The sequence below is a fragment of the Acinonyx jubatus genome, chromosome A3, assembly GCF_027475565.1.
Source record: "Acinonyx jubatus isolate Ajub_Pintada_27869175 chromosome A3, VMU_Ajub_asm_v1.0, whole genome shotgun sequence".
Taxonomy (NCBI): Eukaryota; Metazoa; Chordata; class Mammalia; order Carnivora; family Felidae; genus Acinonyx; species Acinonyx jubatus.
The window spans coordinates 99,585,502-99,612,199 of NC_069388.1; the positions used below are offsets into that span (position 1 = coordinate 99,585,502).

Consider the following 26,698-nt stretch of genomic DNA (forward strand, 5'->3'; position numbering starts at 1 on the left):
ATTCAAGTGGGGTCATTAGGCTGGGCCCTAATCCAATATGACTGGTGTCTTTATAAAAAGAGAAGATTCTGGCAGACACATACAGAGGGGAGACGATGTGAAGACACAGGGAGAAGACGGCCATCTTCAAGCCAAGGAGATAGACCCTGTAAGCCAGGCATGGTTTTAGGCACAGGGATATGACAGATAAGATACCTGCCCCTTGGGAGCTTTCATGATGAGGAAGCAGCGAGCAAGCAACCAAGAAACAAACAAATGAGCAAGGTCAGCCCAGACTGTGATGCGGCTGGGAAGGAAAGTTAAGCAGAAGGTGAAGATGTGGCGGAGATGGGGGAGGGGCAGGGCCAGCTTTAGCTGGGGTGGTCAAGGGAGGGTCGCTGGGGAGCTACCATGCCAGGGATGACAACTAGGGGAGTCAAGAATACTCTTGGGGGAGGGGTGCCTGGGTGGCTCAGTAGGTTAAGCCTCTGACTCTTCATTTCAGCTCAGGTCATGATCTCACAGGTGGTGAGTTCGAGCCCCACGTCAGGCTCTGTGCTAACAGTATGGAACCTGCTTGGGATTCTCTCTCTTCCTCTCTCTCTCTCTCTCTGCCCCTCCCCTGCTCTCTCTCTCTTTCAAAATAAATAAATAAATAAACTAAAAAAGATATTAAAAAAAAAAAAAGAACATTCAAGGAGGAAGTCACAAGCCAGAGCAGAAGCTTACAGGTAGGGTGTGCTTGGGTGTTTGAGAATCCCCAAGGAGGCAAGTGTGGCTGTGTCCAGTGTGCGAGGTTATGGTGGGATGAGATGAGCTCCCTAGGCCTGGCAGGGACCCTGTCACGCAGACCCTTGAGGGCTCCAAGAGAGACCATTTAAACAAAATGGTTTAACTTGCATGTTTAAAAGATCCGTCTGGTCCATATGATCTAGTAATTCTACCTCTGGGTATATACATTAAAGAACTGAAAGCAGAGAATTGACCAGATACTTGCAAGCCACATTCATAGCGGCATTGTTCACAAGATCCAAAAGGCAGAAGCAACCCAAGGGTCCAGCCACAGAAGAATGGATAAATAAAGTGCAATATGAGGGGCGCCTGGGTGGCTCGGTCGGTTAAGCGTCTGACCTCGGCTCAGGTCACGATCTCCCGGTCCGTGAGTTCGAGCCCCGCGTCGGGCTCTGTGCTGACCGCTCAGAGCCTGGAGCCTGTTTCAGATTCTGTGTCTCCCTCTCTCTCTGCCCCTCCCCTGTTCATGCTCTGTCTCTCTCTGTCTCAAAAATAAATAAACGTTAAAAAAATTTTTTTTAAAAATGCAATATATCCTTACATTGGAATATTATTCAGCCTTAAAAAGGAAGGAAATTCTGATACCTGCTGCAACATGGATGAACCGTGAAGATGTGATACTAAGCGAAAGAGCCAGACACCAAAGGACAACTATGTGATTCCACTTCCATGAAGTACCTAGAATAGGCGAATTCACAAGCAGAACAGAGAATGGTGGGGGGGAGGGTGGAGGGGGCGGGTAGGTCAGGGGAGAGGGGAATGGGCAGTTAGTGTTTAATGGGTACAGAGTTTCAGTTTGGGAGGATGGAAATGTTCTGGACGTGGATGGCAGTGATGGTTGTTCGATACTATGAATGTACTTAATGCCACTGAATCGGATACGTAAAAATGGTTCAAGTAGTAAATTTTGTGTTACGTGTATTTTACCACAATTAAAAAAAAAGAAAGATGGGTCTGCTTGCGGCTCAGGCGGGGAGTGAGGCGCAGGCTAGAAAAATGTGGGCAGGCCGAGCCATTTCCCCGTTGCTCTGTGCCTATCGGGGCTGGCTCCGGGATTTCCATTCAAGAAGCTTCCCATGCCCCAGCAGAAGCCGGGACTTCAGACCCTCAGTCCGAGGCTCCTGGCTTGGGAATCACACTGCAGCCTTGCATCTGTCTGGGTGTTATCTGGTTGCTGAGGTGGGAGGCTGAGGAGTGGAGGGAGGCCTGGGGCTCGGGACCCTTGCAGCCTCCCCAGAGCAGAGCGTCCCCACGATCCGATCCGCAGCAGACAGCTTCTGCAGGCTCCTTCCTGCGCCCGACCGGTGGGGCTGCCTGGGCAGGCCCTCACGGGGGAATCACCCTGCCCTGGGAAAAAAAAAAAAAAAAAAAAAAGGCAAGAGAGGGAGAAAAGCAGCACCATTAAAATCTTAGTGCATGAATAATTACATTTTAAAAATCCCCACATTTTTTTTACATCAAAAGGAATTCTGTAATCAGAGGTTTAATTTGCAGATTTAGTGGCATTTGGCAGGTTAAAAGTAGGTGCTGTGAAGTGAGTAAGCGTGGGATTTGGGGCTGGAAGCAAAGAATGGGGGAATCTGCTCAGCCAGAAATCCTGGCTTTGAGCTGCCTCTGAGCTTTGCGGCCGCACTTCCTCTGCCCACAGCCACCCTCGGACGTGCTACTTTGGGGGCGGGCGGAATGAGGGAATGGAGAGGGAGAAGAATCAAGCCCTCCAGCCCTGTGTCCTCGCTTCCTCCTTCTTCAAAATAGCTTTATTGTGTGTGTGTGTGTGTGTGTGTGTGTTTCCTGGTTATTTTCTCATTGAAAAAAAAATTCTGATAATAGAGAAAAGCAAAAAAGGAAAACAAAGATCACCTGTAGTTTCAGTGCCCCAAGGTAGGAATGCCTCTTCTCGTCTCTAAAATAATATGGATAAAATCCTTTTGCCAAGTGTCTTGGGCTTTACAGATGTGCAGGTTTATTATTCTCACCCCTCTCCACTTCTCCCTCTTCTCTCTCCTCCGGGAGTCACCCTGTCTTTCCTTCCCCATGAGGAACAAAACAAAACAGGAGCTTGGACATCTGAAGTTCAGGAAGGGAGATCTGGGCCTGAGAACCTTTCCAAAGCAGGTGCTGTGGCACAGCAGCCTGGGAGAAGGGGCTCGGAGCTGGGCAATCCCGGCTGGAGGAGGGGTGGCCTGGGGGAGGGGTAACAGTAGGGCAGCCGTCCTGTGGAAGGGAAGGAAAAGAAGCAGGAGTGAGCTGTGTTTGCCCCCCCCATCGACTGTATGTGGACACACCCCAGAGGGGGGGACATCGGATGAGCTGACTGTCCTCAGCTGAGACAATTTCTACATAAGTAGGGCTCAGTGCTGCCTGCAGCAAACCCCTAACAGCTGGGGCGGGGGTTGGGGTGGGGGGGGGGGTGTATGCCCTTCACTTCTGAAGGGTGTTGGGGGCGGATGGTAGAGAGACAGAAACACAGACTGAGAGGCTGAGACAGGGAGACAGAGAGGGTTGCTGGAGCTCATCAAGGCAAAACTCTAAAACCAGCACCAGGCAGCTGCTCCTGGAGAAACTTCCAGTTGCCAGGCAGTTTCAAGAGGCATCGAGGGGTTCCTGAAGTCGGTTAAGTGTCCAACTTCAGCTCTGGTCATGATCTCACAGTTCGTGGGTTCAAGCCCCGTGTCGGGCTGTGCATTGACAGTTATGGAGCCTCCTTGGGATTCTCTTTCTCTCTCTCTCTCTCTCTCTCTGTCCCTCCCACTGCTCCCTTTCTATCTCTGGCTCTCAAAGTAAATAAATAAACATTAAAAAAAAAAATGCTTCTGTGAAGACAAATGTAGGAAGGAGACAACAGCTAAGCTGTCCTGCAGCTCACCAAGATAGGACCAAAGCCATGGGATGGTCTGGCAGTTTGTGGGGAATAAGACAGGCGCTTTCAGGAGACTGGAGGCAAAATCCAAAGTGAGAACAAACAACAAGACTTTCCTGAGGGTGGCCGAAGCCGCTGGCCCCCACCGCCCCTCTGTCAGCATTCCTGGGTGGAATCTTCTTATCACAGACTGTGCATCTATCTGGCAAATACTAATGCCTACCATTAATTTAGTGTGACTGTCTTGTCCCCCAAGAAACTGGGGTTTTGCTCTTGTACCAAAGCCAGAAAATGAAGACTAAGAGAGGTTGAGGAAGTTGCCCAGGCTTCACAGGTAGGGAATGGCAGAAAGTGGGTTCAAACCCAGATGCTCTGACCCCAAAGCTCTACACATATCCACTGGCTCTTGTGACCATGTTTCTCCAACTTATACCATCGTGAGATACTTTATGAAAGTATAACAGATTGGAAGGACACCAAGGTGATTAAACTCGTGTGCTTGGATCACGCCAGACAGAAAGAACATGGTCTTACATATTAATTGTAGCAAGAAATTACCAAAAAATTATAGCAAGAGATTATGGTTTTTTATTTATTTATTTTTAATGTTTATTTATTTTTGAGAGAGAAAGCACAAGCAGGGGAGGGGCAGAGAGAGAGGGAGACACAGAATCCAAAGCAGGCTCCAGGCTTCAAGCTGTCAGCACAGAGCCCGATGCGGGGCTCGAACTCACGAGCTGTGAGATCATGACCTGAGCCGAAGTTGGACGCTCAACCAACTGAGCCACCCAGGTGCCCCAAAGAGATTATGTTTTTAATTTAGAATAAAACTGCCAAATTGTATACATTAAACCAACTTAATTTCACTCATAATAGATCAAGATTTTAAATATTTATATTCTACACATTTTTTTAAAGTATGACCCTCTCAAAATTATTTCAATTGGAAGAATTCTTTTTGAATTATTTAAAAACCACCTTTTCACTTAATAATGGGGCCATGGGGGCTGGTCAGGATCTTCCTTATAAGGTTCAACATCAAGTCTATTTGCATATTCTGGTTTCTGTCACCAGTAAAATGTAGCAAAGGAGAAAAGAACAAATTCCCATTTTGCACTGTTTGTGTTGTGTTTTACTGTTATTATGGTTGGCAATTAATGTATTCATTTTGAACAGCTCTTCTAACTTGTTACAAACTCTCTTCATGTGGAGGCTGCCTGATTGTGGTTCTGTGATTCAAACCTAGCTTGGGAACATGTGATTCTGCTTTTTATTTGAAACTTCCTTCTTCTGGATCCACGGAGATGATATGAGGCAGTATCTATGTTTAGGATACAGAAAACTTGGAATCACATCAGGAATATATTGGATCTTGTATGTCTGAACGCGTAGCAAGGCTGATCATGATCAGTTGTTAAATACCACACATCAGTAGAGGCTATTAGATGTCACACGTGTGTACTTAGGCAATGCTTCCTTCCATTCTTCAATATGGCACATAAGAAGACTATCACGTAATAATATCAATGGAACCTATATGAATGTGTCTAGTGTTTTTCTTTTTTTTTTTATTTTTTAAATGTTTATTTATTTTTGATAGAGAATAAGAGCGTGAGTGGGGAGGGGCAGAGAGAGAGGGAGACACAGAATCCAAAGCAGGCTCCAGGCTCCAAGCTGTCAGCGCAGAGCCCGATGTGGGGCTCGAACTCACAAACCGCGAGATCGTGACCTGAGCCGAAGTCAGATGCTCAACCGACTGAGCCATCCAGGCGCCCCTCTTTTCCTTTTTCCAGGTTAGTTAACATATAGTGTAATAATGATTTCAGGAATAGAAATTAGGGATTCATCACTTACATATAACACCCAGCGCTCATCCCAACAAGGGCCTTCCTTAATGCCCATCACCCATTTAGCCTAACCCCCAAATCTTAGTATTTTTCTTAAGTGGATATTTTAAATATTTTTAGAGCAAAATTATGGCTAATAGAGCTTTGAGCTTTTCTGGTGCCACACCTATTAACACCCCATAGCATACAGGCTGCACCTTAATCTCCATAATACGTTAGTAAATCATGCTAATTTGATCCAATGTACAAAACAGTAACACATGCTCGGGATGCCATGATAAAAGACTGGTGCTTTGGACATGCATTCTAGAGAAGAACGATACCAGGTTCAGAGACAGACTATACTGATAAAGTTTTTAAGGGTTCAGTGGTTTGAGCCCCAATCAGATTAAGCCTCCAAAGTAAGGACAACTTATGCACATTTAAACTCCTACTACCGAGAAAGAAACAAAACACTTGGTGGCCTTCTTTGGGTTTTGGAAGCTACATATTCCATACTTAGGAATCCCACTGTGATCCATCTATCAGGTGTTCCAGAGGGCTGCTAGCTTTAAGTGGGACCCAGGGCCAAAGCGGGCCCTACAATAGGTCTAGACTATAGGACAAGCAGAGCAGCCCTGCTCCTGGCTGGTGTGACCCAGGTCATCGCATGGCATCAAACCTGTCTATGGTTGAGAACGCTGCCAGGTGGAGCTTCTGCACAACCCAGGAAGAGAGCAACAATCCAACACTCAGGGTTCTGCCACAAGATAGAGGCATTTGCAGCAGAGAACTATGTACCATTATTGCAAATACAGCTGCTGACATGTTAGTGGGTTCTTGTAGAAATTTAGCCTCTGACTGACCCTGGGGAGTCGAAGGGCCGTGAGGCGGTGATGAGCTGGATACTATTAGAGCCACACGTCCTAAGGCTGGGAGGGAAGCAGCAGAACTCTATCTAAAAGTGATACATTGGGGACTGGGCTGAAGTGGGTTCATGGGGGAGAAGGGAGCAGCACACAGGGATGAGTCAGACACCCATATTAGTCACCACGTTTGTACCAATACACCTCTGGTCTTTGTGTGATCTTGACCTGTTTCCTTACCAATAAAATCCGGATAATCATAGGGAATGTTGTGAGAGTAAACGAAGATAACAGACATGGGGAAAAATAGAAAAGTTAAAATTACTAAGCAATTAAAATTAAATACGATCTATCATAGATGAGGCTCGAACCAGGGTGTAGAGGTGGGAAGAACTTGCCCTAATCCCAGCACTGGAAGGCTCTCTGGGACTTTGCAGACTGGGCTCCATGACTCTGGAGGGGTCCTCAGTGTCCCTGCAGCGGCCTTGGTGGGAAGCAGGCTTCTGGATCTTGCTCTTGCTGTCTCTAAAGCAATTCTGTTTGATCTGTTGGCTATGATGGGCACAGGAGCAGATTAAGACTTTAAAGTCCCTGCATACTGAGAAGACCAGGAAACCCCCATCCCTATGTACAACTTTAATTACTGACATTAAAGTGGCTCATTTCTGGTTTTGCTGATGGAAAAATTCTAGCTGCGTTTATATTCAAATCGAACGTTTCTCTCTCCTTCTTCCTATTCGCCTGCTGTTCTAAGCATATGCTTAGCATGCCTTTTGAGTAGTCACAGCATCGCCTGGGTTTTCACAGAAAGATCCATTTAAAAAGGGAGTTGTAGCAATGTGGATGGAACTGGAGAGTGTGATGCTAAGTGAAATAAGCCAGACAGAGAAAGACAGATACCGTATGGTTTCACTCTTATGTGGATGCTAAGAAACTTAACAGAAACCCATGGGGGAGGGGAAGGGGAAAAAAAAAAGAGGTTAGAGTGGGAGAGAGCCAAAGCATAAGAGACTCTTAAAAACTGAGAACAAACTGAGGGTTGATGGGGGGTGGGAGGGAGGAGAGGGTGGGTGATGGGTATTGAGGAGGGCACCTGTTGGGATGAGCACTGGGTGTTGTATGGAAACCAATTTGACAATGAATTTCATATATTAAAAAAAAAATTAAATAAATAAATAAATAAATATAAAAAGGGAGTTTCATTGTTTAAACTCTTGATCAAATCTAATGTCTATTTAAATCTCCTCGCCAATAGCTCACCAAACATTTTCCCAACTCTGGCTCAAATACCTTCCATACTACTCACCATCCACCAAGTGACCCTGGCACATATTCAGATTATTATTAGAAAGGCTGGTAGCGAGGCCAAATTCACTACCTTTTGGCTTCCGCCATTGGGTCTCCCTCTGCCCTCAGGGCTCTGCTGAACATGTTTAATTCCCCTTCCACTGTCTGCCTCGGCTTAGCCAGGTGCTTGGGTGGGGTTCTTGGAGTCAGCCTGTCTCCTCTCTTTCTCTCCAACCTCGACTCCTCAAATAGTCTCCCCAGGTAGTGATGATGATAATAATCACCGCAATTAGCTGGACTCACCATATGCTGGATGCCAAAGTCACACAGCTAGAGGATCTTAGAGGCAAATGCTAGTTTGTCTGATCCTGGGGTCTGTGTTTTTAGCCTCTACATTATGGTTTCAACCTCCCACCTGGTCTGAAACAGACAAGTGTTGTCTCTTCAGAACATTCAGCACAATTGGTTTGGAAAAAAAATTTCAAGTACCACCAGCCTTTGACACGGAGCATTGTCTAGAACCTGAAAGAGTGAATCAAGGAGTGTTCACTTGTTAATCAAAGGCCCTGCCCCTGAGTTGAATCTGCTCACGCTTCTCCATATGAGGCATCTCTTAGGTGTAGGGGCAGAGATGCAGCTAACTACGGCCTTTGACCCCAGGGAAGAGTCATTGGACCTACTGAATGTTCTCTGGATGATCACAGAAACCCGCAGTGATCTCCGGTTCATCTGGGTGATATTGTCCCCATAAGGAGTTCGTGGCTCAAGTGTCCCTGGCACCTCACTAAAGGCCAAGGCAGGTAGGGGCTTCTGGGCAGGTAGCTTTGGTCCCATGCCAGTGTTCTGTCTGTAAGGACAGTTGGGTAAGCAATTTCATGGGTTCTGCTTCCTTAGTGTGAGGCAGGTTTTTCCTGTCACCAAGATTTATACGTAGGGAATTCTTCCAACGTGGGGAGAGAGATCAAATGTGCTGAACCAACACGTGTCCACATCTCTGTAGTTATGAAATTCCCCAGGTCTTTTCCTTTAATAAATCAACTCCCATTTCACTCATGTTTATCAAGTCCAAGGTCCCTGAAAGGCACAGCGAATGGGAAGGTGACTGCCACATTTAGGTGAAACCTCAGATCGCCAATGGGCTCAAGGTCTTTCAGTTCCTGTATGCACCAAGCCTAAACTGGGCTCTTTATTTACAAGACCCGAGGTCAGATTGGGGGGTGAGGAAGGATTCAAATGCCCGGCCTTCTCCTCTTAGATTTAAAACACCCAGCTAAAATCCTCAATCTCTCCTCCTACTGCCAAGGCTTCCACAGGGCTCTCTGTGATATTCCTAAAACCTATATAAAACTGTCACCTCCACAACCCAAAAATCATTGATTAATCTCCGTTACTCAGAGGCTACCCCATTCATTCCTTTACCCATCCAATAGCCACGTCTGTGCCTATTATGTGCCAGGTATAGGGCTCGACACTTGAGAGACAAAGGTGAAAGCCACGGGCCCACCCCGCAGCGAGCTCAGAGTGTAGCCAAGGAGCTGGATATGAGCACAACTACGTTGGGAGAAACAGGAGCACGGGCCGCTAACGGTGTGCCCTTAGCGCTTCTTGCTGAGATGCCCTCCCCAGCAGGCAACCCCCGCCCCCGCCCCCCAAGCCCATACCTGTATCCTGTAAATCCTGTGCTTCCTTCAAATCTAATCTAGACATCTCCCTGGGAGATCTTCCGATGTTTCTCTGTGTGTTCCGAATGCTGGAATCTCCTGGAGAGCTGTGTGGGGTGGGGCCGGAGGGCCCATGGCATTTTTACTGTGTGTTTCCTGGACCGCCCTGCAGCGCACACCCTTAGCACCTAACAGGATGACTCCTCTGGTATCTCTTCCCTCAAAATCAGTATGTGTTTTGGTGATGCCTTTCTGGAAGATGAAAACACATTTTCGTTGTTCAGTTCCTGAATGGGATGGGGTTGCTCCTCAAAGTCACATTCACCGCATGCTCTGCACCTGGTAGGCACTCAGTGACCATGTGGGGTCTGCTGGGAAGCTCATCTCCAGCCCCCATCAGGTCTGCACAGGGCAGGGCTCCCCAAGTTGGGGGCTCCCTGAGACAGCTTTGCTGCTTGGGGGATGTTCCACCTCCATCAAGTCTAAGTGAGGAATCTGGGCCCCAGAAGATAAAATGGTTTTGGGCCTGACGGAACTTGCCGCCTCTCAGATTGGCCAGCGGAGCTTTGGTTTCCGGCCAAGTCCATGGTGGGCTTCCCGGCTTTGATGTGGTTTTGCAAGGAAAATATCCGCAAACGAGCAACAACCAACAGAGTCTCTTTCTCTCTTAGTCCACCTTGAGTTTTTTAAAAAGAAGTGCTAATTAGCTTCTTGGAATTGGTTGAAGCTGGAGGCCACCGCCCCTCTAGAGGAGAGATGGGTACAGGCTCCAGAGTCTGAATACTGGGATCTCCAAACAGTTACTCAAACATGTGTCATTGGTGGAAAAGGGGAAGCGAGGACCTTTGGAATTAGGGGACCTAGGTCCTGAGTCACTCAGGCTCTACCTCTTAGTTAAAATATACCGTTTTGTATCTGAGCCTCGGTTTTCTCATCTATAAAATGGAGATACCAATCAAAGTACCACCTTAGTACCAATAGTCTCCAGTAAAATATGCCTGTGAGAGCCCTGTGCGGTCTGTCAAGCTCTATCCGTGTTAGGTAATAACCAGGGATAAATACCTAACCCCAAAATAAGACAAAAGAATTGTCTATGAATAGTAGAGGCAAAACATGTTGATCAATTCTTTTTGAAAAAGGCTTTTAATTGAGCTAGATATACGTTGTATCACACTGGCAATAACAATAGAGCCTATAGGAATAGATTTAATATCAAAAACATTTAAAACAGGGTGGCTGGGGGGCTCAGTTGGTTGAACATCTGACTCTTGGTTTCGGCGCAGATCGTGATCTCGAGGTTCGTGGGTTCAAGGGTTCGAGCCCCACATCAGGTTCTGCACTGACAGTGTGGAGTCTGCTTAGGATTCTCTCTCTCTCCTTTGCCCCTCTCCGTTGCTCATTATCTCTCTCAAAAATAAAATAAAAATAATTTTTAAAAAAACATTTAAACTGTTTTTTTTCCCCATTGGTGCAGAACATTTTCTTAACTTTCTATTTTGAAACAAGTGTAGATTCACAGGAGGTTGCAAAAACAGTGTGTAGGGAGGTCCATGCACCCTTCATGCAGCCTCGCCGGGGTAGGGGCGGGGGGAGGCGGGGTGGGGGAGGTCTTACGTAACCAGTACAGTCTCAAACCAGGGAACTGACATTGGCGTAATCCACAGAATTTGTTCAGATCTCACCGGTTTTACAAGCACTCATTTGTGAGTGTGTGTATATATATACCTCTGTGCAATTATCACACATGTAGCTTTGTTTAACCACCTCCACCATCAAGATTCAGAACTGCTCATTCACCACGGGGTCCCTTATGCTACCCGCTCATAGATTCCCTGGACTCTAGGCCCCCACCCCTGGCAATCACACTAATCTTCTCTCTATCACTATTGCTTTGATATTTCAAGAATGTTATATAAGTGGAGTCATACAGTATATAACCTTTTGAAATTGGCTTTTTTCATGCAGCATAATCCCCTTGAGGTCCTGTGTAAGCTGTTGCGTGTATCAGTAGTGTATACCTTTTCTTTGCTGAGTAGGATTGATGATGTGGACGCACCTTGGTTTGTGTAACGACCAAAGGATATGGGGATTGCAATTATTCCTTATGAAAGAAGGGAAATATTTTTTGGTTCTTTTAGTAAATATTTATGGAGTCGTCCCCATGAGCCAGGTTCTACCATATATGTTGGTGATGTAGCAGGAAATGAGAGAAAGATGATAAAGCCACAAAGAAAATGATTGTAGGGACTAATAAGGGATATGGAGGAACTAACAACTTGGCTGAGCAGAGTGTGTAAGACTCCTTCAGAAGGGAGATTGGTGGGGGCCCCTTGGAGGAGGTATCATTTAAATCAAGACCTGAATGAGGAGGCATTAACCCTTCAAAAAGCCCTAGGAAAGAGCCTTCTGGGCAGAGGGAACAGCAAGTGGGAACACCCTGAAGTGGGCTTGTGCCTGGCTACTAGGGAAACAACAGAACGCTGCAGGAAACGTGAAGGCAAGGTTAGGAGAGGTCAAAGAGGCTCCCAGTGCCAGATGAGGCAGGGCCTGTGAGCTACAGAGAGGACTTTGGATTTTATTCTGAGGATATCAAGGGGGAGGCATGATGCTATTAATGTTTTAAAAGATCACCGTAGGTTTCAGAGACAAACTATTTTAAGCCCCTGGGTGTAATTTCACTGAGTAACTACTCATTTATTATTCACAAACCCTTGAACTAGAATTGAAAGCTAACAGCCTTTCTAGCTACTAGTCATGTGGGACTACCCACCTCCAGGTCAAAGGGGAGTCCCTGGAGGATAGACAGGGTCAAACATTTTCTGCGGCTCCGAAGTCAGCAGCTCAGGAAGTATACATTCATACAGAAGAATATACATTTTTTTTTTTATAGCTACCCATTGGATTTCACTTGGACTCCATGAGAACTTGCTGCCCGCCCCCTCCATCCCACTGTGCATCTGGCCCCTATCCCCTCCTCCCCAGGCAATGGTAGGGGTGAGAAGAGAAGGGGATGGGCAGGCAGGAAAAGGGGAGATAGGTCATCAGCCCTCAGAGAGCTGAGTTTACTGACCTCTGTTTACTGACCTCTGAGTTTACTGACGTTTACTGACCTCTGTGGTGGACAGACTCTAAATGGCGCCATGAATCTTGCCACCAGGTATTCATGCCTCCGAGGAATCCCTCCCCTTGAGCGCGGGCAGAACCTGTGATGTACTTCTAACCAACGGAATGCAGCCAAGGCCGCCATGTTCCCATGACTTCACAGAGGACTGTAACTTCCATCTTGCTAGCAGACCCTGTCCCAGGGTAGCTTTGGTAAGGCCAGCTGCTGTGTTGTGAGCTACTCCACGGAGAGACCATGTGACAAGAAACTGGGGGCTGGCACTGGACAACTGCGGCCAGGAAACTGAAGCCCTCAGTCCAACAACCTTGCAAGGAATGAAATCTGGCCAACTGCCACAGGAGTTTGAAAGTGGATCTTTCCCCAGTCGAGCTTCAGAGACCCCAGTCTCAGGTGACGGTTTGCTTATAGTCTTGTAAGAGACCCCAAAGTAGAGGGCACAGCTTAGCTGACCAACAAAGGGTGAGATGATAAATGTGTGGGTTTAAAATTTTTTTTTATTATTGAAGTATATCTAATGCATAATGTTATATGAGTTTCAGCCATATGGTAATGTGATTCGATAATTCTATACACTATGCATTGCTCACCATGATAAGTGCCATCACCGTCTGTCACCATGCAACGTTATTACAGTATTATGGATCATATTCCATGTGTCGTACTTCCCATCTCTGTGACTTATTCATTGTGTAACTGGAGGTCTGTACCTCTTAATCCCCTTCGCCTTTAATGTGTGTTGTTTTCAATTGCTAAGTCTGTGGTAATATTGTTTCACAGCAATAAAGAACTAGGGGATTAGAATTCAGATTTCCTCAAACATGGAGCATTTGGTGGGATTCCCTTCACATACACAAGATTTCAACACAGCTCCTGGGGAGCAAAGCAGAGAAGTGAGGTGAGGCTCTGGCGGCCCTGGGTGTTGCCGGAAGATCGAGTAGATGAAGATTCTAAACCAAACACCACGGGGTGCCTGGGTGGCTCAGTAGGTTAAGCATCCGACTTCGGCTCAGGTCATGATCTCACGGTTGGTGGATTCGAGCTCCACATCAGATTCTGTGCTGACAGCTTAGAGCCTGGAGCCTGCTTCAGATAGTGTGTTTCCCTCTCTCTCTGCCCTCCCCTGTTTGTGCTCTGTCTCTCTCTCTCAAAAATAAATAAACATTAAAAAAAATTTTTTTAATCAAACGCCAGGTGCACCAGACCCTGGGATAGTTAGAAGAGATTCCTAAGGATGATCCTATTTAGATGAACCACCAAAAAGCCTATCATTAAGGGTGCTTCCAAGTGGGCATGACTGGAACAATGTGAATTCCCTAGATGTGCTTAGGGTCCTGGGGTTCTGTGGCCCAGAGGCACACTGGCTGCTTGGCTCTGAACTGCTGCAAGGTCATGGCCCTGGTGAGCTGGGTGACCACTGAAATTTGAGAACCTCCTGCGGCCCATGACTTTAAGTCTTCGTTGGGGGTCAGGATTATGCAGTCTACACTGCCCTCATCTATTCCCCAGGGGCCATCTCCTAATCCTGAAGCCCTTGCCCACTGCCCCCTCAACCAGACAGTCCTACCACCCAGAACCATCTATGGCAAGAAAGTAGAGCACAGACAAACCGAAGAGGGCAAGAAGGGGGGACCTCTGGCCTCTACCCAGAAGTTAAAGAATGTAGATACATGCACATACAAAGAATGATTTGATTATGAAATTTAGGACAATAAACTAAAGATGCAATAGATATTTTTTAAGTTTATTTATTTGAGGGAGAGAGAGAGGGAGAGAGAGAGAACGTGCACATACAAGTGGGGGAGGGGCAGAGAAAGAGGGAGCGAGAATCCCGAGCAGATTCCACACGGTTAGCACAGAGCCCCATGCGGGGCTCGAACTCACAAACCACGAGATCATGACCCAAGCAGAGATCAAGAGTCTGACGCTTAGCTGACTGAGCCACCCAGGTGCCCCTGGGGTAGATATTTTTAAAAAGAAAGTTCAAAACCTTTGTCAACCCCCAAGTTAGGAAACATCACCCTGGGATGTCAGGAGAGAGTTGTCCTGGAGCCGATGTGTGCGGGATGTCTGGTGGGTAGTGAGGCTCACCACTCAGCTGCTACTGTAAAAGGGCTCCCCCTTCCAGATCAACCTCAAGGCCCTGCCGTCCACCTGCCACCCTTGAGGCAGAACCAGGAAGACTGATCTGCCAGGGTGTCTAACAACTAAAAGAAATCTTGATTATTAATTTTTGAACAACTAAGTATCCTTTTGTTTTAAAACTCTTGAAGCAGCATGATTACCAGGGCAAGCCATCTTTATGGTGAATATGTCAGAATCTAAATAGAGTCTTCATTCATTCTATCAACAGATATTTACCGAAACGTTCACGGAGTACCCACTGTACCCCAGGCACCGTCTTAAATGCTGGAAATACAAAAGTAGACAAGATGCACTTGCTTCCTGTGTAGGGCGGCCTCGAGGAGTTTCAAAATAAAAAAAATAGCAATAATAGCTTTTGTTCTTATGACTATTACTGTTATTATAATTTACAGCATACGTCCTTGATAACTGTCTTTTCTGTCCTTGCTGTTAAAATTTTTAAACACCTGTTAGAAAGAGTCCACCAGGAGCCCCATTAACCATTGAACTACATGAACTCCCACCCAACATGTCCCAAGATTACTCATGGGTTTACAGAGTCTTCTCCGTAAAGGGTTGTCCCTGAGGGTGAGATAGATACTTCAGTGAAGACCAACTTAGCACACAGTCGACTGGAACTCTGAACTTTTCTCACTTTGAAAGCAAATAAAACTGTACCTTTATTTTCAGATAAAAATGTACCTTTATTACAAAACAAAACTCTGTAATGTAAAGAATGAAAGACCCCCATTGAGTCTTTTTAAACTTTCTGTATTTATTGTTTAAAAAATGAAAAATTAGAGAAAATGTAAAGAGCAAAGCTTGCCAATAACCCCCCTGACCTGCCCCACCTCCCCACACAGAAATAAAAGATAACCACTGTTGATAGGTGCTATGGGTCCTTTAAACTTTTATGTGCATCTAAACATAGAGATTTCTGGAATAAAAATGGGATATTATACCCAGTTTTAAAAAATGAATTTCTCCCCCACTCAACACTACATGGCTCAGCCAAACAGCAGACACATTATTCCTGTGTCTATGCACAAAGACCCCACACTGTTTTGAAAGTCTTGTAGAATTCCATTAAAGGCTGTTCCACAATTTTTAACCAATTCTCTATTGATGGACAATCAGCTGGCAAGTAATAATTTGTCAACAACGTTGCTATAATCACTCTTGTACACAAATGTGTGCATTTTTAAATAAATATCCTCATAGGGTACATTCTTTTTTTTTTTTTAAAGATTTTTAAAAGTTTATTTCTTTTTTATTTTTGAGAGACAGAGAAAGAAAGAGGGAAAGCACGAGTGGGGGAGGGACAGAGAAAGACAGAGAGAATGCCAAACAGGCTCCATGATGTCAGCATGGAGCCTGACCCGGGCCCGGTCTCACAAACCATGAGATTACGACCTGAGCTGAAATGGAGAGTTGGACACTTAACTGTCTGAGCCACCCAGGCTCCCCCCATAGGATACATTCTTAGAAGTGGATTTTTTTTTTTTAACCTGGCATTAGTTCTGATAATGAGCTGTAGTAGAAAAAGCACTAACGGGGCGCCTGGGAAGCTCAGTCAGTTGAGCATACAACTTAGGCTCAGGTCATGATCTCACAGTTCCTGAGTTCGAGCCCCATGTCGGGCTCTATGCTGACAGCTCAGAGCCTAGAGCCTGCTTCAGATTCTGTGTCCTCCTCTCTCTCTGCGTGCCCCTCCCTTGCTTGTGCTCTGTCTCTGTCTGTCTCTGTCTCTCTGTCTCTGTCTCTCTTTCAAAAATAAACAATTTAAAAAAAGAAAGAGAGAGAAAGAAAGAAAGAAAAAACACTAACCATGGATTCGGGAGCCCCCAGTACAAACCCATGTTTTCACTCTTGGACAAGTCACTGGACCTCTGAGCTTCAGTTTCCTCATCCATGAAATGAGAATACTAATCCCCCATTGGCCCATTTCATGGGGGGCGGTGCTGAAATCAATTGAAATAAAAAATGCAGAGGCACGTTGAAGGAAACGAAGCACTACGCTGAGGGGGAAACGGTGGTAGGGTCATTACTATCATCCCTTAGGTGTTATGAAATTCCCTGCATGAATTTAATTAACTCTAATTTTTAAACTGGGAGTACAGTGGGGGGTAGTTACAGGTGCCAGGGCCGCGGACTCACAACAAACATGAGACTTTGCTGGCAGATACCCAGAGGGCTCTTGGCCTAGACTTACCCTGGGGCCTCAGAGGCCAGAGCGAGACAGAAGGCTCGAGGTCGAGGGAGGCTGGTCTCGACATGCTCCTTGGAAGGGTCTCATAACAATTTGAGCCGTCCAACCTTCGGAAGTTTGCCCTGTGAGGGAAACTCCCAACACTGGAAACATTCAAAGAGAGGCAGATGAACCCCCGTAGGGATCACACAGAGACGTTTCCTGCAGGAAAATTGCCACCAGGGTTACCCGGTTGGGCCCTCTTCTTTTCTGAGAGACCATCCGCCTCAGTCCACTGGTGGACAAGGGCTCTGACCGGTACCTGTGCCCTGGTACAGCCCCCAGACCTGGTCATCATTCAGAGTCCATTTATTATTTAGCCACCACTCTGGGGGCTCCATTCCTCAGAAATGCTGCCTACCACCAAAGAAACCACTTTTACTATGAAACAATGATGCTCCACTCATTATTTATCAAATCAGAGACAATCAAAGCTATGAAATAGCCAGGGTTACCATTCTCACCTTACGTGATTACAGCCCCAAACAATGACACTTAATTCAGAGAAGTTGATTGACTTGTCAAAGGACACACAGCAGGAACACTGCCAAGCCAGGACTGGAAGCTGGGCCATTGGAACCTGTATCCTCCCTCCTGAACAGAGAGAGCGGGCCCCTCTCAGAGGCCCAGCGGCTCTAGCTTCACAGACCCTGCTTTGGGGACTCTGGTTCTAAAGTGCCCAGCACGGGGCACCTGGGTGGCTCAGTTGGTTAAATGACCAACTTCAGCTCAGGTCATGATCTCGCAGTTTGTGAGTTCGAGCCCCACGTCGGGCTCTGTGCTGACAGCTCAGAACCTTGAGCCTGCTTCAGATTCTGTGTCCCTCCATCTCTCTACCCCTCCCCTGCTCACTCTCTGTGTCTGTCTCTCAATAATAAACCTTAAAAAAATTAAAAAAATAAAAAATAAAAAAAATAAAGTGCCCAGCATTTGTAGTTAGAGGACAGGGTTCAAATCCCAACCCTGCTGCTTTCTAGCTGTGCAAGCTTCTGGAAAGTGACAGCAATGACACTGTGCTCTTAGAGCGGCTTCGAGGAGCGGATGAGACCAAAACTGCTCTATCATTACATAAAGGGGAGGCTTTTATTCCGTGATTGAAAATGAAAGGAAACAGCATGTGAGGAGGTAGAAATGTGCACAGGCCTTCAGCATTAGCATGACTGCTTTTCCTAGAGTCAGAAACCACTAGGTGTGGGGTTGGCCTCTGCAGGCCGGAGACCAGGTTCCCCGAGTTGGAGCTGGATCTGTCCAGCTCCGAAGTCATTAGGGGTTTGATATTCCCTGCTGCCTCTTTGAGGAGCCTCAGGAGCAAAGTTGGCCATGCGGGGAGAGCCAAGCGATCTAGGGCCAAGGGCGTTGTGCTCCCTCCATTTGGAAGTTCATATTTTAATGTCTTTGACCCTGTTAGGATAGATGAGGGCGTGTAATGTACAGTTTTTGTTTCATGGTTGCATTCCCTGGAATGATCCGTTTTCCTCACTGTCCAACTGTCTGGACAGTTGTCAAAGCCCCGCCCCACACGGGGCCCAGGGAGTCCTTGGGTTAACTCTGGGCACATCTCACCCCTTCTCTTTACAGGAAACTGAGGCTTAGGGAAGGTGAATGCCAAGTCCAGAGTCAGGGAGCCAGAGTGGGCACGAGCAGGGCCTCAGAGCCCCTATGTGCTCTCTAAAATTCAGGAGGCTGAGGCGCTTTACCCACTGTGAGCAGAGGAAGGATGGTGGGACACTGTCCCTCCTTAAGTTCTTGAGGGGGTCAGGCCTCAGGCAGTTAGAGAGGTGGCTTGCGTCAGTCTCTAGAGCCTCTCCGTTCCCCTTGCAGAGCCCTGGCCAGCCAGGGCTGGCCAATACCATCTGCCGGCCGTCTCGCCCTCACTACCCACCAGGCACGGTCCTGGGCTCACAGCACTCAGCCCTTGGAGGCAGAGGCACAGACACTTTATTTTACAGGTGACAGTGTGAGGGCTGTAGCTTGGCCAAGGTCACACAGCTAGGAAGTGGTGGAGTCAGGATTCGGGTCCAGGGCTCATCAGAAAATGTCCTCAGGAAAAAAAGGGCAAGGACATTATGCATCATCCTTGCGGTTGGTCTGAGGGTGAAATAGCTAAGGCTTAATGCAAGGATGCCTGGGTCTCAGTCCCAGCATTTCCGACTCAGAAAGTTTCTGACTCGGTCTGGGGTGGGCCTGAGAATATGCGTTTCTAAGAGGGTAGCAGATGATGCTGAGGCCGTCCCAGTTGGACTACAAATTGAGAACCACTGCTGTGGTATGTTTCTCCCGCCACCACCCCGTAACTCACACCCCAGCCCCATCTGGGCTAAGACAGGGGGATTCAAACAAGCAGCAGCCTCAGACAGTGAGATGAGGAACGACCCCATAGTCTGAAAAAGTGGGTGTTGATTTTCCTGTTGGCTTTTTCATCTCCGTGTGGACCTTTGTTAAGTAACCTAATTTCTCCGAGCCTCAGAGAATTCTCTAGAAAATGCAGATCCTAAGACCTACTTCGTAGATTGTTGAGATTATGACTATAAACCCACCCGGGATGTGGTAGGAGCTCAATAAGTTACCCTGCGTCTGGAACACAGTGGTTTCTCTTTGATTTCCGCTTCTCCACCAGGCCTCTGGACTCCTGGGCCAGGATGTTCGAAACCCTGGGGGCTGATCGTGTTCTGTGTTCTTTAAAAATTACTCCTAAAGGCAGCATCAACCTGCTTGAGAGGCCTGCAGTTGAAGACTGCCCCCATCCCAGAGCCCCCAGTAGACTACACAGCCAGGGAGGGCGGGGAGGCAGCAGAGAAAACGCCGAAGGAGATGGAAACTGCCTGTAGTTTAACCCCTTAGTGACCCAGGGCGGTGCAGTCTAATTCCTGACAGCTGTAGGCTCCAGGCTTTGTCACGTGGGAGGAAGCAGCTGGCTCTTGGGTCCCTACTGCCGAAGTAGGGCTGGGCCTCCTGGGACACAGGTGCTGTGGCTGCAGGGTTTTGATCTTGCACAGAGCCTGGCAGTTTGCAGGGGGCGGGGGGGGGGGGGGGTGGTGCCAGCATCTGCTCAGCGGACTGCGTGCGTGCCTGGCCCCATCTGCTCCCCTCACCTCTGCCTGTGTTTCCTTCCTCCTACTGGAGGGGCCCCAGAGGCAGTCTGGCTCCCTCCCACCCCAGCTCTGAGAGAGATGCATGGGCGGGGTGTCAATGAGCCCACATCCTCGGCCAGCGCAGTTCCTTTAATTCAGCTCGGAGTTCCAGGATTACCAGGGTCACCCTGTAGGCTGGTACAAGAACTTCCCCTCCAAATAACTTAAGCTTCAGTCAGAGAAGCAGAACCCTGCGATTTGCTATAGGATTTAAATGTATGCAATTACGGGAGCTGGTTCAGCACTTTCTGGAGGGTTTGTCTTCTCTGATGCTGGAGCACAAAGTCTGCAGGGCAGATAGTTGGGACAGGAAGATGGATGCAAAGTGAGGAGCATCACAGGAAGGCTGTGTGCCATTCGTATGCGCTAGAACCGTATCGGGCTCTGTATAGTTTGCTATCGCTCCCATAACAACATACTGCAGGCTGGGTGACTTAAACAGCAGACATTTCTTTTCTTACAGCTCTGGAGGCTGGAAGTCTAAGATCAGGTTTTATTTCTCTTGAGATCTCTCTCCCTGGTTTGTGGGTGGGATGACTGCCTTCTGGCCATGTCCTCATATGGCCTTTCCTCTGTGCCCGTGTATCGCTGGTGTCTCTTCCTCTTCTTTTTTTTATTTTTAAAAAATTTTTTTAATGTTTATTTTTGAGACAGAGAGAGACAGAGCATGAATGGGGGAGGGTCAGAGAGAGGGAGACACAGAATCTGAAACAGGCTCCAGGCTCTGAGCTGTCAGCACAGAGCCTGACACGGGCCTCAAACTCACGGACCGTGAGATCATGACCTGAGCCGAAGTCGGACGTTTAACCGACTGAGCCACCCAGGCGCCCCTCTTCCTCTTCTTACAAGGACTTCAGTCATACTGGATTAGGGCCCCGCCCCATGACCTGACCTTAGCCCAGTCACCTCTTTAAAGGCCTTTATCTCCGAACAGTCACATTGGAAGTTAGGGCTTTAACATGAGCCAGGTGGGCAAGCCATAGTCTACAAAGATGCTACTCGAAATCAGGTGGCATTCACAGATACTGGTGGTTAGGAGTTCACCATATCTTTTGGGAGGCACCATTCAGTCCATAACAGGAGGTAAGCCTAGCTAGGAGGGGATGCAGAAGAGCAGTCCAGGCCAGCCATGAGACAGGGAGACCTGATAGGAAGCCATTGGAGAAACCCAGGTAAGAAGCAAAGATACTTGAATAAGACCCTGAAGGCAGGGAGCGGGAGGCAGGTGAAGTGGGTGTGACTATGTTGATTTACAGGTGAGGAAACTGAGTCGCAGTGCAGCCGTATTACCTTGTCTGAGGTCCCGCTGTGCACAGATAGGAGCCTGGATCTGTGATTCTCTGGTGGCTCGTATTACACGGTCGGCTCCAAAGCTGGGCCAAGGGCCCCGGTCCTCACCGATGGTGAATGACTGCTTGGCTGAGGTCTTGCCACTTAAAAGTCCTGTTCTTCTGCCTCCAGGTCCAATGCCATGTAATCCCAGGAGATCTCTCCTCTGCCCTAAAGGAGAATTAGGAGCTCTCTCCCTTTCTATCACCTATGCTTCTATTTTAATGCAGGCCACTTCTCCAGGCCTGGTTTAGCCCCTACTTGGGCCATCCCTATGTCCTTAGATCCTGTTGATCAAGAGGCCAGCGTGACAAGGATGTGACAAGACTTCTCTGGCCCATACGCTTCTCTTCATAGCCTGCTCTAGTCCTCCCTGTCACACACAGCCAGCACCTTGGGCTTTTAGGAACTCCTGGCCTGAGCAATTTGAATTACCATCTTATGAGATCACAGGTAGGAATCTGATTTGAGAAACCTTCTGAATGCTGACTGCTTGGAAGGCGGGGGGGGGGGGGGGGGGGGGTTACTCTTGCTGGAGTGTGACCACGGCAGTCACACCACAGCAACAGCCTGTCGCCTGGCTCGCCTAAGCGGTGGTGCAAACTGCAGCTTGGAAGACAGAAGACTCAGCCTCTGAGTACCAAGCTCTTCTGGGCCTTTCAGAACTTCTGTATCTTTATCTGAAAATGTGAGTCCTGTTGCCTACTTCCCATGATCAGAGATTAAATTGAGTAATTTTGCAGCAGTGCAAGGTGCAGAGCCTGAGCTAGTAGAAACTCAGTAAATGCCAGATCCCTCCCCTTACCCTTTTGAACCACTCAAGCCTAGGCTTCAGTGTCAGACCTGGGTTTTAACCTGAGCTCCTAGGGCAGTTGGGCCGTGTGTGACTGTGGGCGAATGCCTAGAGCCTCAGTTTCCTCTTATAGGAAGCAGTTGTAGAAAGGTGGTTAAAAATAAAAAGTCTAGAGCCAGAGGGCCCAGATTCAGATCCTGGCTCCTCTTCTCATAAGCTGTGTGACTGGTTAAGTTCCACAGACTTTCTGTGCCTTGGCTTTCCCCTCTGTAAAGTGGGCATCGTAAGAACACTCAACTTAGTACATGATTTAAGGCCAACTTTGAGTTTTTCCTTTTTCCTGCATCATTTTTTTTCCTTTGTGCTTCAATTTGGGTAATTTGTATTGATCTGCTTTTGAGTTTCTTTTTTTTTTTCCAGGCGCCCCTACTTTTGAGTTTCTGATTCTGCAGCTGCAGTTTACTGATTTGGCAACTGTTTTAGATAAAAAAGAAACAGTCAAGCTAAAACAGTGCCCTTATGAGATGACAACAACAAAGGGCTTAGGAGACAAACTTGAACATGAAGTCAAATCATTCTTTGCCTGAAAGAAGAAATATCAGCACCTTGGCCATTTCATTAGCCACTCCAAAATTTACAAGGAGGGGTCTGTGAAAACATGTTGATTTGTAAAATGATGGATGTGGAGGTAAATTATGAAAATTACCGCATTCCTCCCGTTCCCCACATCTGGAAAACAGTAGTAATAATATCTTTTTTTTCTGCTACAGTAATAAAATTTTTGAAAAGGACCCATCGTAACTGACAATTATTATGTATGCGCCAGGCACTATGTTAGGAGCTAAGTGTTCTCATCTTTATTTATTTTTTTTAATTTTTTAAATATTTATTTATTTTGAAAGAGAGAGAGCACACTCAGGGGAAGAGCAGAGAGAGAGGGAGACACAGAATCTGAAGCGGGCTCCAGGCTCTGAGCTGTAAGCACAGAGCCTGACACGGGGACTTGAACCCATGAACCATGAGACCATGACCTGAGCCAAAGTCAGACGCTTAACTAACTGAGCCACCCAGGTGCCCCATAAAGGAGTATGACTTCCTGTTTAAGCTGTTGAGAAGATTCAGTAACATTAAGAGTGATCTCATGTGTGTGAAAGTGCTTTGCAATATGAGGCCATGTTATAGATTGTGAGAACTAGAAGGGGCTGGAGAGAGGATTGGATGCAAGTTCTCACTCCATCTCCCCATGAGAAAATTCAGAAAGGTGACAAGACACAATAGGTGGTTAGAGCAGCGGAGCTGGAACCGTTCATTCATTTGTTCTACAAATGTTTATTAAACACCTACTGTGTGCTACAGCCATGTTTGGTGCTAGTATTGATGTTCTCAGATTCTCTTTCTGGTCACATATGTTGCTGATGTGATCTTGTGAACTTGACAGGTGGCTCTACAAAGGGCTTAACCTCAGGCCTCCTTTAGTCCCCTTTTAACACACTTAGCACTAGTCATGGACAGCCGGGGTGACTCGTGAGTTCTACTCTTTTTGAAAAGAACTCCTTCATCGCACCCAGAGATCCCATGCTTCAGTACCAATGTTCTCAACCTATTGGTTGGGGCATAGCCTTCTCCAGTTTTCTTATAACCATATAAATAATCGTTTAAAAATAAAATAATCATAAAAATCAGCAGTTACCAAAATGTTTATCTTTCTGTACACTCTTTATTTAGAGACTTCTGTTGTGCCAAGGATGTCAAGCATAGAAAGAATAGTATTCACTGAAACCTAGGACCATAGATTTCATCTTGGTAGAGTGTTCTATAAATGTCAATTAGATCTTGTTGGTTGCTGATTTCCTGTCCAGTATTCCTAACAATTGTTGAAAGAGGGGTGCTGAAGTCCCAACTATAATTATGGGTTTGTCTATTTCTCCTTTCAGGTCTGTTAGTTTTTTGTTTTTGTTTTTGTTTTTTTACATGTTTTGAAGTGCTATTGTTTGCATATTTAGGATTGCTATGTCTTTTGGTGGTGTGATCTTTAATCATTATGTTATGTTCTTCTTTCTCTGTGGTAATATTATTTGCTCCAAAGTCCACTTCATCTGATATTAATATAGCCACTCCTACTTTTTTTTGAGTAATATTTGCATTAATTTGCATTGTATTTTTGCTATCTTTTTACATTTAACTTATCTATATCATGATATTTGAAGTGAGTTTCTTGTAGACAGCATATAGCTGGGGCATATTATTGTATCCACTTGCTCTTGTTACTTTCAAGATTTTTCTTTGTCTAGTTTTAAGTTTTCTTTGTCTAGTTTTCTTTGTCTAGTTTAAGAGTCAAGGCTCTGTGATGATGTGTCTTGGCATGGATTTCTTTGGGTTTATTCTGTTTGTGTTTCAAGTAGTTTCTTCAATCTGTTTATATGTTTTGCTAAATCTAGGACAATCTAGGACATCATTTCATAGAATACTTTTCAGTCCCACACTCTTTCCTTTCTCTTTGTGGGATTCCAATGACAAATGTTAGATCTTTTGTTCCACAGATCCCTGAGATTCTGTTCTTTTTTTTTTTTTTTTTTTTGGTCTATTTTCTTTGTGTTGTTTAGATTGGATAGTTTATTTTGCTTTATTTTCAAGTTTATTGATTCTTTCCTCTGTCACTGCCATTGAGTCCATCTAAAGACTTTTTTTTCAGTTAGTATATTTTCAGTTCTAAAATTTCTATTTGGTTATTCTTTCTATCTCCTATTTCTTTGCTGAGGCTTTCTGTTTTTCATTTGTTTCAGCTGTGCTTGTAATTGCTTGTTAGAGCACTTTCATGATAGCTGCTTTAAAATTCTTGTCATATTATCCCAACTTCTGTGTCTGTGCTTTTTTTAAAAAGTTTTTTTTAATATTTATTTATTTTTGAGACAGAGAGAGACAGAGTGTGAGCAGGGGAGGGGCAGAGGCAGAGGGAGACACAGAATCCAAAGCAGGCTCCAGGCTCTGATCTGTCAGCATGGAGCCCAACGTGGGGCTCGAACTCATGAACCTTGAGATCATGACCTGAGCTGAAGTCGATGCTTAACCGGCTGAGCCACCCAGGCACCCCTGTGTCAGTGCTTTTTGATTGTCTTTTTTTTTTTTTCCATTCAAGTTGAGATATTCCTGATTTTTGGTATAGAAAGTGTTTTTCTAATGTAAACTGGATATGTTAAGTATTCTATTATGAGACTCTGGATATTATTTAAATATTCTATTCTAGCAGGTCTCACTGACTCTGCACCAAAAGATGAGGCCACCTCATTACTGCCAGGTAATGCAGAAGTCAGGCTACCCACCTCAGTCTCCGCCGATACTGCAGGTGGTGGGGATTGGGGGTGGGGAGGTAAAAGAGGAAACTTATTGCCACTGGGCATGGATAAAAGCCTAGGCTCCCACTCGACCTCAGTTGTTGACAGGTACTTGTTTATCTCATGGTGTTTGGCTAGAGTAGAGTGAGTATTTTCAAAAATGTTTTTGATCTACTAGGCCTCTTTTCTTCCAATCCTTTGGCTAGAGATTTTCTTGGAGATTAGTTTTTGTTTCTGTTTTTGTTTTACACCTTTTGGTGTTTCCAGAGTGAGGGAAGCCATAATATACATAAGAAGAGAGAATAAGAAAATCTAGGAACTTATTACCATGTCGTTCCTCAAATCCAGAGGTTCCTATCCAACTTCCCTTTTCACCTCTCAGAATTTTCTTATATTTGTCTTATTATGTCCAGGGTGTTTGGTTTACTTGGAGGAAAAGGGAGAAATGTGTCTATTCCATTTTGTCTGGAATCAAAAATCTCTATTTGATAACATTAAAAAATTATTAGGGCTTTTCCAAATTTTATTGAGATATAATTGATGTACATTCATTTTTTTGAAGTATAATTATGAAACTGTGCTTTTTAAATGGTTCTTTTTGGGGTGCCTGGGTGGCTCAGTCAGTTGAGCATCCGACTCTTGTTTTCGGCTCAAGTCATGATCCCAGGGTCATGAGATCAAGCCCCATGTCAGGCTCTGTGATGAGTGTAGAGCCTGCGTCTCAAGATTCTCTCTCTCTCTCTCTGTCTCTCTCTTCCTCTGCCCCTCCCCCACTGCATTCAAGTGTGCATGTGCATGTGCTCTCTCTCTCCTCCTAAAAAAAAAATAATAATAATTCTTTTTGAGGTACATACTGAAATATTTATGTATGAAATAATGTGAAAGCTGGAATTTATGGCAAAATAATTCAGTGGGCATGGAGGCTGGTAGGGACATAGGTGAAACTAGAATGTTCAGAAGTTGGTAATTGTTGAAGTAGAATGATTCATTTAAAGTGGGATTTCGGGGTCACCTGGGTGGCTCAGTCAGTTAAGTGTCCAACTGTTGATTTTGGCTCAGGTCATGATCCCAGGGTCGTGCTGAGCATGGAGCCTGCTTGGGATTCTCTCTCTCTCTCTCTCTCTCTCTTCCTCCATCCTCTCCCCTACTCACACTCTCTCTCTAAAATTAAAATTAAAATTAAAAAACGAAGTGGGGAGGGGCACCTGGGTGGCTCAGTTGGTTAAACGTCTGACTCTTAGTTTTGGCTCAGGGCACGATCTCACAGTTTGTGGGTTTGAGCCCCACATCCGGCTCTGTGTTGATGGCACAGAGCCGGCTTCGGATGCTCTCTCTCTCCCTCCCTCTGC

At 46.1% G+C, this 26,698-nt stretch overlaps 1 long non-coding RNA gene across 1 annotated transcript; it reads right to left on the reverse strand.

Moving 5' to 3' along the window:
- Positions 1-2,589: 2,589 nt before the first annotated feature.
- LOC128311250 (uncharacterized) lies at positions 2,590-12,753 on the reverse strand. The gene is made up of 3 exons (XR_008289452.1): positions 12,356-12,753; positions 9,272-9,523; positions 2,590-2,985 (listed from the first exon to the last, which is right to left on the reverse strand). It is a non-coding gene; the product is annotated as an uncharacterized LOC128311250 (long non-coding RNA).
- Between the last annotated feature and the right edge of the window lie 13,945 nt (positions 12,754-26,698).